Source organism: Cavia porcellus, unplaced genomic scaffold (assembly GCF_034190915.1).
Source record: "Cavia porcellus strain 051 isolate PalLab524CR breed Dunkin Hartley unplaced genomic scaffold, mCavPor4.1 scaffold_2, whole genome shotgun sequence".
Taxonomy (NCBI): Eukaryota; Metazoa; Chordata; class Mammalia; order Rodentia; family Caviidae; genus Cavia; species Cavia porcellus.
The window spans coordinates 92,524,785-92,537,548 of NW_026947485.1; the positions used below are offsets into that span (position 1 = coordinate 92,524,785).

General features: G+C 41.6%; 1 protein-coding gene across 2 annotated transcripts in view; it reads left to right on the forward strand.

Moving 5' to 3' along the window:
* The window catches only part of LOC134475224 (uncharacterized), a 43,683-nt gene extending 35,350 nt beyond the window's left edge, over positions 1 to 8,333 (forward strand). Inside the window, exons 2-3 of one of the 2 annotated variants that reach the window (XR_010046251.1) lie at positions 3,680 to 3,878; positions 7,630 to 8,333. The gene's annotated coding sequence lies outside the window, so the exon portion shown is untranslated. Of the gene's footprint in view, positions 1 to 3,679 lie in introns of both variants that reach the window. The other variant, XR_010046250.1, reaches the window with a different exon arrangement.
* The last annotated feature ends 4,431 nt before the right edge of the window (positions 8,334 to 12,764 follow it).

The following is a 12,764-nucleotide window of genomic DNA, read 5'->3' on the forward strand; positions in this document are numbered from 1 at the left end:
ACTCCCTCTGTCACTTCTACCTTAGGACTGTGTGCAAATCCCTTGGGATCTCTGTGTCTTAGTTTCCTTATTTGGAAAAGAGGGATGATAACAATAGCTCCTCCCCCTCTGTTTCTTTGTTTTTTTTAGGCCTGGGGATTGAATCCAGGACCACACAGTGGTCTAGGCTCCCACTCCTTTTTATTGTTTTAATTTTTTTTTAATTGTTTTAATTTTTAAGATAAAGTCTCCCTGTGTAGTTCAGCCTGGCCTTGAACTCACTGTGCAGCCCAGGCTGGCCTGTAACTCAGTATCTCCTCCTGTCTCAGCTTCTTGAATGCTAGGATTACAGCCAGGCACCACCTAGTCTTTTTTATTTTTTATTTTGAGAAGGATCTTGCTAAAGTGCCTAGGCAAGACTTGAGCTTGCAATCCTCTTGCCTCAGCCTCCCAAAGTGTCAAAATTGCAAGCATGCACCACCACACCCAGTATAGCTTCTCCCTCTTGAGCTTCTGGAGAGAATTCAGTGAGTCCTATAAGGAGTAACAGCACAGAGAAAGCCCCATGTCAGTGTTTGCTATTACTGATAGTACTTAGTGTCAATTAATTTAGCTGTATTTTTTCTCATTAAGTTATACTCACAACATATATTCCCTTTGAGTTAGTTGTCCTGATGATAATAAGTGGCACTAATTATCTAGTTGGGCTCATGGGAAAAACCATCCCATCCATCACCAAGTTCTGTTGTTTCTTTCACTGAAGTATACTTTGACCGTTCTATCTAGTTCTCTCCAAAATAGGGGGGAATTAAGCCCCTGAACTCTAATCCTGGCTCTCTACTCATCGAAAGTTTCTTAGGCCAGGGATATAGCTCAGTGGCATAAGTGCCTGCCTGGCCAGCACAAGGTCCTGAGTTCAACTCCTGGTACAAAACAAAAGCTAAAGAATGTGCATGCAAAGATAAATAGGGTAGGGGCTGGGGATTTAGCTCAGCGGCATAAGTGCCTGCCTTGCAAGCAGGCCGTCATGAGTTTGATCCCCGGTACCGATAAAAAGACAAAAAAAAAAAAAAAAAAAAGATAAATAGGGTGTTTCGTGAATAAAAATGATTATAAAAAATTTGGGGCTGGGGATTTAGCTCAGCAGCATAAGCGCCTGCTTTGCAAGTGTGTGGTCACGAGTTCTATCCCTGGTACCGATAAAAAAAAGATCCCCCCCCCAAAAAAAGTTTCTTAACATCTCTGAGCCTCAATCTATTAGTTAACAACAATCATAATAGTATCAGCTTCATAACTATTGGCTGGGAATTAGACAAAATCATGCAAGTAAAATGTTCCCAGGGTCCAGGAGCTCATTCCTAATTGTTACAAATTCTTCCCCATACCAACCTAAAACTGTCTCCTTAGAAGGTTGAACTCCAAGTCTAGATCCTCAAAGAACAACCCTAGGCCAGGCATTGTGATGCCTGTATCACTGAGCCTTCTGGGGGGGCTAAGGCAGGAAGACAAGTTTGATCCCAGTCTGGGTGACTTTGAGAGACCCTATTTAAAAAAAAATAAAAAACTTTAAAAAAGGGGAGGGATGCTGGAGATATTCCTCTTCTTAGTATCTTTCAGAAAGAATTAAAAGCATCATACCACACAAATATATGCACATCCATGTTTATATTGGCACAGTTTTTTTTTTTTTTTTTTTTTTGGTCTTTTTTTCATTTTTATCGGTACTGGGGATTGAACTCATGACTGCCTGCTTGCAAGGCAGGCGCTTATGCTGCTGAGCTAAATCCCCAGCCCCATATTGGCACAGTTTGTAATAGCTAAATCTTGGAAACAGCTCAAGTGCCCATCAACTGGTGAATGGATAAATATGTGGGGTTTTTTAATCAATGGAGTATTACTCTGCCATAAAGAAGGATACACTTGAGACATTTCTAAGTAAACAGATGCATCTTGAGACAATGCACTTAAGCAAAATAAATTGGACACACATGTGGAAATAACACATTGCTTCTCTGGTATGAGAATCTAAAAGTGTAACGACCAAAACATATAACAGATATTGTGAAGTAAGGAAAGAATGTTCAAATGGAAAGGGAATAAAAGAGGGGGAAGGGGAAAGGGCAAGAAGGAAAAAGTAAAAAAAAAAGATAAAAGAAAAAATGCAAACAAAGCTTTTGTAAATGGAGAGGGGAAGTTGAAAGGAGGGTAGGGGAATGGCAAAAGAAATTGTATCATGTACAGGTACAAATTCTCTATGATGAATATGATCATTATGTATATATGTATTTACAAAATGTAGAAGTGAAAATCTAAAATCTTCAGGATAGGGCTGGAAATCCACGAAAGAGTCCAAAAACAGTCTTCTGGTAGATTCTGTCTTATAGGGAGGTCAGTCTTTGTTCTGTTAAAGATCTTCAAATGATTGAGTGAGGCCTATCCCTATTATGGAAGACAATATGTCTACTCAACACCCATAAATTTAAAAGTTAATCATATCCCTTCTCTCCCCCGCAAAAAACCTTACCAGAAACATCCAAAATGTTATTTGAATGAATGTCTAGGCACCGTGACACAGTCAAATTGATATGTAAAATTAACCATTACCTCAGTCTTGATCTTACTAGCCAGAGTCTACCATCTTGGAATGTGTGGGTCAGAGCTCTTTATATGTTTTAAAACCTTCTGTAGAGTCTATCTCAGGCATTTTTGGCAAGGAGGTGTTGGATAAATTCCTGGAGAGTAGAAGAACAGAACAATGAGGTTTTGTCGACCCTCTGAAAGTAACTTTGCGTACTTTCTGGAAACTATAGAGGATGCAACACCAATCTCATCATTAAAACCACCTGACAAGAGATCCCCCCCCCCATACAATCCTAATTGTTTCTCAATCCTGAAAACAATTCTTTGACCCTATTTGGTCATACTTTCTAGGGTAATAAGGGATTTATACTGAAATGCCTGCTGATTTGAATTTGATCTTAACCCTAGTCAGTGAAGAAAAGACAAAAGAACAGCCCATAGAGAATGCTGTGTTGTAGCTCACGTTGCTGACAGTCACTCTGTGACAACTTTCTCCCAAGCCTCTTCCTAATGGATTCGACAGACTGCTACCTCTCATTTCCCTCTACCTGTAACCAAGTTTAAAACAACATTATAGATAAACCAGGCTCAGAAGAGTGGCCTAGTGGTTTCTGTGATAATTCACATTCCAAACTCAAATTTGCAATTCTAAACCTAGAATTTAATCTTTTCTCTTGCTTTCAGAGCTGGCTGCTGCCTAGGTAGTGGGAGGAGGAGAGACTTGGGTAACAAATCCCCCGCAACTAGAACAAGAGACAGAACACCTCAGGATATTTGCCAAGGCCAGTGTCCTTGTCTTTGTGTATCCCACAACTACTTGGCGACATTGTTTTATTCCCTCTTCTGCATCTATAAAAATCCTTTTCATTCCTCCTCAGTCTCAACAGAGAAATAGCCAAAGAATAGGTACAGGCTGTTCGCAGAAAAGGAACTCCAAAAGTCTTTTGAGCACGTGAAAGAGATGTCCAATTATACATAATAATGGAAATGCAAATTAAAGTCATAAAAGGAAGATATCAGATTGGCAAAGATCAGAATGTCTGACCCTTGTATATTACTGGCATTAACCCCATTATCTAGCTCTCTTAATTGCCTTTGAAACTTTTGTTTCTTCCTACAGACCTGTTATATGCCTCCCATGAACGCATCCAGTATATGAAGACATAAACTGGGACAAAAGCTGCACGGGCTTATACTCCACATTTGCCACACAAGATGCACTTTTTTTTTTAAAGGGTCCTTCTAAGGATTTTCCATTGTAACAGGCAAATTCTCACTACCTGTTTATATTATGAACAACCTCTTCTCCACAACACTATGTGAGTATCGGAATCTGGGAAGCAGACAGCAACTTTTACCCAGTGTGTCAACTTCTTCCTTTCTATACCACTCAAACAGCAACCACAGTGGCTTCTTGTCGTTCTCAAATTTTAAAATGCACTGGTTTGATGATGGAGCACTTCTGCTTCCAGGGATTAGTAGATCTACTTGCACATTCTTGCAAAATGACATATGCATAAAAATATACATTGCAGCATTGTTTGTAAGAGATGAACTATTTAAATGTCTGTTAGTAGGGAGCCACTTAAATCAACACAGAGGACTATATGGCCTCTTAAAAGAATAAATAATATCTGTATGGACTGACAGGGAAAATCTACAGAAATATTTTTAAGTAAAAAGAGTGAGATGGATACCAGAGCACACAATGTGCTACATTGAAAGGGAAGAATGGGCATACAGGCAAATATTGTAAATGAATAGAAGACCCTGGAGGACATCCAGTACCCTGTGGACAATGGTTGCCCAAGGAGCAAGGACTGGGAAGCTGCTGAATGTCAGAAGGGAAGTATATTTTTCACTGAGTACCTGGTATTGGTTGAATTGTGTCACTCGAACTCAAATGAAGTCCTAACCCACACTACTTCAAAATGGGACCTTATTTGGCAGTTATAATTAGCTAAATGCTGACAAACTACAATGAGTCCCTTAAAAAAGAGAATATGTTTGTGTGCATGTGTGTACATTATACACGCATAGCATAAGGACTGGCTGTAACTGACATCTGTTTGTTCCAGCCAGCAGATAGTTTGCCCTTGAAGCTAGCAGTGGGTATTCTACCTGAACATCATCATTCCTAGGCTCTTCCCATACCTCACAAGAAGAATGGTGGATGGGTGGGAAGAAGGATAGGGCCTAAGTGAGTACAGGTACAGGAAAAGGCTTCCAGGCAGGCCGCCTCCTTGGTCCTGGAAGTTTTGAAGAAAGTGGGAGAACTATGGTAGTGGGTTTCTAGGGAATTGGGCCAAACAGGGCCTGCTCCTTCAGGGACAGTGAAAACCAAGCAGGGTCTTATCGCTCTCATTTGAATAAAGCTCCAAGAGCTGAAATGGAAGGCTGGAAACACAAACAAATGACCTTGCTAAGATTCCATCTGATCCAGAAAGAATGGCTGTCATCAAGAAACCAACCAATAACAAATGCTGGTGAGGTTGTGGGGAAAATGAAACCTTCTCCACCGTTGTGGGGGAGTATAGACTGGTGCAACCCACTGTGGAAATTCCTCAAAAAACTAGAATTAGAGGTCCCATTTGACCCAGCTATTCCTCCCCACTTGGTATTTTCCCTAAAATATCATAAACATCGTACCACAATGATGTACATGCATCCCATTTATAGTGACATAGTTTATAAAAGCTAAATCTGAGAAACAGCCCAAATGTCCATCAGCCAATGAATAGGTAAAGATGTGACTTTTTTTTTACATACAGTGAAGTACTATTTGCCCATAAAGGATACCGTGGAGCCATTTCTAGCTAAATTAATGCACCTTGAGAACATACTCTTAAGTGAAATGAATCAGACAAACATGTTTAAATTCTATATTGTTTCTCTGTGATAACAAAGCTAAAGTATAAATAAGAACCAAAATGTATAACTAGATATTGGGAAAGGGGAACAAAATGTTCAAATGAAAAGGTAAACAAGCGAAGGGCAGAAAGGGAAAAGAAAAAAAGGGAATAGGAAGAAAAAATGGAAAGGAAGCTTTTGTAAGCAAGAAGGAGAAAAGGAATTGAAGGGAGGGCAGAGGAATGGGGGAAAAAAAAGCAAGATATCATATACAGGTACAATTCCCTATGGTGGGTGTTATCATTATGTATATTTAAAATGGACCAATACGTTTTTTAAAGAGAGGGAAATCTGAACATTGACAAGCACACAATGAGAACGCCACATGAAGAGATGAAGGAACAATTGGACGGAAGCCCAGCAAATTACCAAAAACTAAAGAGAAAGGACAGAACAGATTTTTCCTCTTAGTCTTTGGGCAAGATGTTGGTCCTTGGTCCTTGGTATTTGCTGTGGGTCTGGTCAGGTATGAATTTATCCTCCAGAACTGTAGACAATATATTTCTATTATTTTAAACCACTCCATTTGTGGTAATTTGTAACATAGTCCTAGCACTCTTTGGTAACTAATACAGCACCCTTTGGTAGCTTTTGAGTTCTGGAGCATTTACCTATGTGTATTACAGATTTTAAAATATTTTCAATACCAATGACCCCTCTTTCAGGAGGCTTTCCCAGACTCACCAGATGGTTCTATTCTTTGTGCTCCCAGAGTACTTTAGCTATCTCTGCAACATGATGGATCCAGATATAACTGGTACTTAACCACTCACAGGGTGTCTTAGTTACTTTTCTCTTGCTGCTGGGACAAAATACCCAACACTCAAAATTAAGGAACGAAAGATTTATTTAGCTCATAATTTGTGGAGGTTTCAGTCCATAATCAACTTGCTCCAAGCATGGCACAGGGGCAAAAATTCAAGGTGGCAGAAGACAGTAAAAGCAGCAAGAACAAAAGGGAAAGAGCAAACCTCTTTTCCTCCCTTATATTGTAAGCAGTCCCCCCACCCCAATCCCGTCCAGCTGGGTACAGCACTCAAACCCTCTCCCATTTCCACCTCTTGCTCAGGATGAGAATGTTTACAAAGTAAGGACCCTGGCCCTCTGCTGAGTGCTTAGTTGAACTTCTACACTCAGACTGACACAGGAGTGTCCTCTCCACAAAATCCCTAACTCTTACAGATCAAGGGCTGAGCTGACATTATCATTATAGTCCCAGAGCCAAGTGTTCAAGGTTTGCTGGAGTGAAACCAGATAGTTTCCACTTCCTTCCTGACACAACCTGCTATTTATTGGTTTGGGCTTGATAAACTATTACTTCATTTATGTTTAGTCGGAGTGACAACTAAGACCTGACCTTGACTTGTGGAGGGTCTTGATAGATAGGAGGAAAGAAATCACTTATAATAAAAGAATAGCATTCTAAATGAGCTAAGAGTTTAGCACAAGTCAGGGATATATTCTTTAAACAACAAGTGAGTTAATTCTTGCCTGAGAGAGATGAAGAATCAAGAAAACCTTTCTTGCTGGATGAAGGATAACTAAGACAATGCGTGAGTTATTGTTTCAAGACTTCGACTGCAGAAGTGACATGCCCTTGATCTTCCTTGGCTTTTCAATCATCATGACCTTCTGTATCATCATGTCTATGTGTCGGCATTTCCCTCTTCTCTAAAGAATATCAGGCATTGGACTAAGTCCTACTCTTAGGACTAGCATAACCTCTTGTTTTGTTTTGTTTTTTAAAGTTGCTCAGGCTGGGCTTGAACTTGCAACTTCTTGCCTTGGGCTCCCAGGGTGCTGGAACGATAATCATGTGCTAGCATACCAACTTAGTAAAACTTCAACTTGAAAATAAGGTGTCATTCTGAGATTCCAGGTGGCCATGAATTTGGGGTTACGCTACGTAACTCAGTGCAGCTGCTCAGCTGGGACTCACATAGGAGAGAGAAAATCCAGGTCTTGGAGTCAGATGCACTTGCTTTCAGACCCTGGGTCTACCTGAAGGTCAGCTAGGTGATCTTGGTCAAGTTACTCAGCATCTGTAAATCTGATTCTCATCTGTACTTAATAATGGCCATGTCTCCTAGGGCTGCCAGGCAGATAAATGAGATTAGTCCTGACAGTCAGCATGGTACCTGATAATTTTTTCTTTTTTAGGTTGGACTATGACAGTGAGGGGAACAGACTGATGTGCCTGGGGTTGGGAGAGGCAGTTACTCTCCCATGTTGTGTCTCTAAAATCCCAGCTGGGCTGTTCTCCCTGTGCCCTGTGCTTTTGCCTAAAGGTCGTGAGAGTGTCTGGGCTGGGGGAGGGGGACAAGAACAGTGTTTCCACATCAAGGACTGTGGACCACACCTGGGCAGCCCTGTACCCCACCCCCAGCAGGGGAATCACAGCCCATGCACTCTACTCATTATGCCCTGAAGATCAGCGCCAGCCAGGTGCAACTCCTACCCATTTAGCCCTGGCCTGCTCCTGCTTGCTCAGCTCTCTCCTGGATGGCACATCATTCCCATTACTCTTCACTTTCTCCTTTCCTGTCTCGACAACAACAACAAAAAATTAGTGACGAGTTCTTCCCTCGTGCGCGGTTCCAAGTCAATATGGCACTGGACAGAGCCTACCTTCAACACCGACTTCTGCCTTATTCTTGCAAATCTGAAAAATCGGACTTTTACTTTTTGCACGGTAACACTCCCCCAATCAGCTGTCAGTATGTCTGTTCTGCCCGCCCTTTTGATATCATCCCTGTCAAGACCAAATAAGAGCCCGAGGTTTTGTTTGTCTCCCTCAGAGGATGTTTGTATCTCTTCGGCAGCCTCCCAGTGCCTTCAATAAAGGCCTCTTTTTTTTTTTCTTTCTTCTTTTCTTGTCTCTTTCATGCCAGCAGGGCCAATCAGTTAGAGCATCCATGGCTCCTACTTTCCTTTTGGGAAAGAATGCAGGCAGTTAAAAAAGAAAAACAGCATAGTTTATGATTAAGGGTCCACGTGCTTGTTACAGGATGTACCTGCCACACGGGGTCTGAGAGCACAAGCCAGCTGGCCTCAAGCATACAGATTTCAGCTTTTAATAACAAACAGATGCAAAGTTATTGCTGCAATCTGAAACACTGCAGCTAAGCCATATTGATTTTCCCCCTCCACCTCCACCAGGGTGTATTTATAGAACTTATCATTGGAGTCTCCATAGCATAGCTAGTGCAGACATCTCTCCCACTCTGTGCTAATACCTACTGCCTGTGCCCCTCTGCCTGGCCATCCAGATACTCCTTGCTGGTGCACTGGCCTCTGTCACTGAGGCTGCCCATTTTGGAAGTCCTCCTGGGAGAGGATGGCTGAGAAAGTCTACATGGCTGCATGAGCTAATCTCTGATAATATCCCCAATACAAACAAAATTGACTTGGATTTTGCATACATCAGTGTTTTGCATAGATCAGACAGAACTGGTTGTTCTTCTATGCCAGCTCATGTTCCGTTAGCAATGGATTAAATCATCCAGACATCAAAACCTTTTGGGTGACATTTTCATTTAAATGATCATCATAATTCAGCTTGAGTTTCTATCCATGACCCGTGTTATGAGTCAGCTTCGTTCGGACACATCATTGATAGGACTGATTGGTAATCTTCCATAGCAGCTGATTGCTGCTCATTTCCTCAGCACTGGGAAAAATCGAGTGTCCAAAGTTCTGTTTCTCAACTGTAGCTTTTTACATTTTTCCTTGGCACCTAGCGGGACTAAGTCATGGATTCACTTATTATATGTACTGAGTGTGCAGTTAACAGTGTAAACGCTGGAGTTAATTGCTGAAATTCAAGTCTGAACTCCACCAATTAAAGATTTGAATCATCAGGATCTCTAAACCTCAATTACTTCATTTGTAAAAGGAGTTCCTGTTTTGATGCACTCTCAAAGAAAACAGTAGCCAGAGGGCGCTCTGGAGCTGGTATGATCCATTAGTCCAATTCTGAGTTGGACCTAGAGGGGTACCCTGTTTGCGGGTAACCCCTGGAAGGAAGCATGACCCAGTCTGGCAGTTTCCTCAGCCAAGTTAGTCCACAAAGTACAACTGAGATTGATCTGACAAGTTACTAAGCAACTCTACACCTTTTTCCTGGTACACACAGTGGATTTAATAAAAGCCAGTGCAAGCTGGGGCTATAGCTCAACAGCATAGCACCTGTCTGGCAAGCACAAGGTTGTGAGCTCCATCCCCAGTACAAAGAAAAAAGAAAAAAGAAAAAAAAAAAAAAAAGAAGCCTGTGCCTCAGGTTGCTGGCAGATAAATGAAATGAGGTCTTAGTCTCTTCTTGCAGCATTCCCAGTCAAGGATCAAATAAGATCCTCATTCCTGGAAGATCTGGACAGCTTTCACCAGATTATCTGTGATCATCTACATAAGGCCTTCAACACAGTACCTGGCATATAGTAATTGTTCAGTAAATGGCAGTCATTACACTTGTTTTGATAACTATTATTTATCAAGTCCTATGCTAGAGGCCGGAGACACGGGAATGATCAAGATTCTGCTTCTGCCTCCAAGAAACTCAATTAATGAGCAAATCACACACACAAACAAGCAATTACAATGCAGTGCAATGGATAGAGAGGCACAGGATGTGAATAGGAGCTCCTAAAAGGAACACGTGACCAAACTAAGATGTAAGAGTGATGCCAGAGATAATGCCTGGCAATGAAGAGGAGTCATGGCCAAGGGGTGGAAGTGGTTGGTGGAAAGGAAGGACTGAGTGGAGGAAGCAGTGTTTAACAGGGTGTGTGTGACATAGTTCACAGGGCCAGCTGGGAACATGCACCAAGGTAAGGGAGGAAGGGTCTGTGTGCAGCAGGCCAAGTGTGGACCTGATACAGAGAGGACAATGGAAGGCATTAAGGGATGCTAACTAGAGAAGGGGCAAAGTCCATTTGTGGTTTTTTGGCTGCAGTGAGGGCAAGGGATTAGTGACAGAAAAGACTACAGATCCATTAGGAGACCACGTAAAGGTTGAGATGAGAGCTGAGAGTGGCCTGAATAGACAGACAGAAATGTATAGACAGAATCAAGGAGTATTTAGGAAGTGGCGATGATCAGATAGTAAGAGAAAACAGGAACTCAAGGCTGCCCTTGAGCACTTACTTGTTCTTGTCTTTTTCTTTTTTATCGGTACCACGGATCAAACTCACAACCACACACTTGCAAGGCAGGTGCTTATGCCACTGAACTAAATCCCTAGCCCCTGCCTTTCAGCTTTTGATCTAACCCAAGGAACTCCAGGCCTATGGAACAAGTATTCTAAAGACCAAGAGAAAAGTAAGTCATCAAGGTCAGACATTCTACTAATTATTCCGCATGGCTTGAAGGAACTTCTTTCAGCCAGCTCTCCAAAGCTTTTTTTCTTGTCTTTTTTTTTTTTTTTTTTTTTTTTTTTTGTCTTTTTCGTTTTTATCGGTACCAGGGATTGAACTCACGACCACACACTTGCAAGGCAGGCGCTTATGCCGCTGAGCTAAATCCCCAGCCCCAGCTCTCCAAAGCTTATGGCTTTTTTTTTTTTTTTAACATGAGTACTCAGTTTTATTTCTACTGAAATTCTACTGCAATCTTAGCAATTTTTAGACAATGAATATGTTGTATTCACATGTATATATGGGTAGGTAAACTGAAGGCAGGATGTCATCATAACTCAAAGTGTATGCCTTTCATACACATCTATATGCAATGTCATACATTTTCATGATTTAATTCCCTCATTATACATGCCCCAGCTTATACATGTTTGGAGAATATTACTGACATTAAATTGAATGGTGCCTCATTTCTTTGGCGGTCATTTTTCTGCTGACTCATTAATTACTCAGGAACATTCCTTCTCCTTGTGAGTGTGAGTTACCTTAAGTATCTCCAGTAAATTTTGCATTCATTTTCAGCTTCCTGGATATCCCCAAGTCCTCCTATCACAGTGATGTTCCTAAATGTTTCGCCCATCACATCTCTGTAGAGGTTCTTTTGGGATGGACTCAGCAAAATCCACTCCTCATTGCTGAAGTTCACAGCCACATCTTCAAAGATCACTGCCTCCATTCTGTGGCTAGAGGGTCTCCCAGGTTCTTTACTAATCAGGCAACAGGACATCAAAACCAGTAAATGAGATCCAGCAAGCATTCTGCCTCTTTTTCATTTTTATCGGTACCGGGGATCGAACTCACGACCGCCTGCTTGCAAGGCAGGTGCTTATGCCGCTGAGCTAAATCCCCAGCCCCCCCCCCTTTTTTTTTTTGAGACAGGGTCTCTCTATGCAGTTCAGGCTGACCTTGAGTTCACTTTATAGCCCAGCCTGGTCTTTAACTTGAAACAATCCTTCTGCCTTAGCCTCCTGAGTGCTGGGATTACAGGCGTGAGCCACCACACCCGGCTCAAACTTATGGTTTTGTTTCACAGCTCATTTTAAGTCCCAGTGGATACAATAAAACCATCAAAAGTAGCTATGTGGATTCCAGAGGAAACTACTCCCCCTGTCTGAGTCTAGCGGGGTGGAGGGGGGGGGGAGTGTGGAGGTGGGGGGAGATAGGAGGGAGCAACAAAAAAAAATGCTTTCAGTGTTTAGATTGTAGTTGCATTGGAAAGCAAACAGGGTAAAGGAAGAAGATATAAAATTACTTTTGGATTCAATTTTTAATAAATTAACATTTATTGAATATGGACTGTGTTTAGGGCTTTGAATATAAAGAATCATAGGCAGACTCTCATCAGTATATTTGAAGGTTCTGTCCTTCAACAGTAATACTTCATACAATAAATTAAGGTGCTGGCAGCTAGGCTTACCCATCAGTCCCCCATGTGTTTGGTGATTTTAGTTGGTTGCTGGGGTTTAATCATCTCTGTACTTTTACAGTACTGTGTTTTTGAACATCAGAGCCTGTAAGACTTTCATAAGTAGGAATCATAGGAAAAGAGTGGCAGATCTCTCTAGCATTTGCTCCAGAAGAAATAATCTGAGAGTAAGAGGCCAGAGGAATCTGAAGGTCCCAGAATAATCTGATTTATTTTGTTTTGTGTTTTGTTTCTGCTTTTGAGGCAGGGATTCAGTATGTTGTCCAGGTTAGTCTGGATCTTGAGATTCTCCTGCCTCAGCACACTGTAGTTGGAGATAACAGGTGTGTGCCACGGTCCCTAAACCCAGAATTATCCTGACTCTAAATTGAAAAATAGGCCCAATACTAGTGCAAGATATTTTTGAAGGAAGGGAATGAGTTGGTAAGCCTAACATCTTAATTGGAACCTCCCATAAT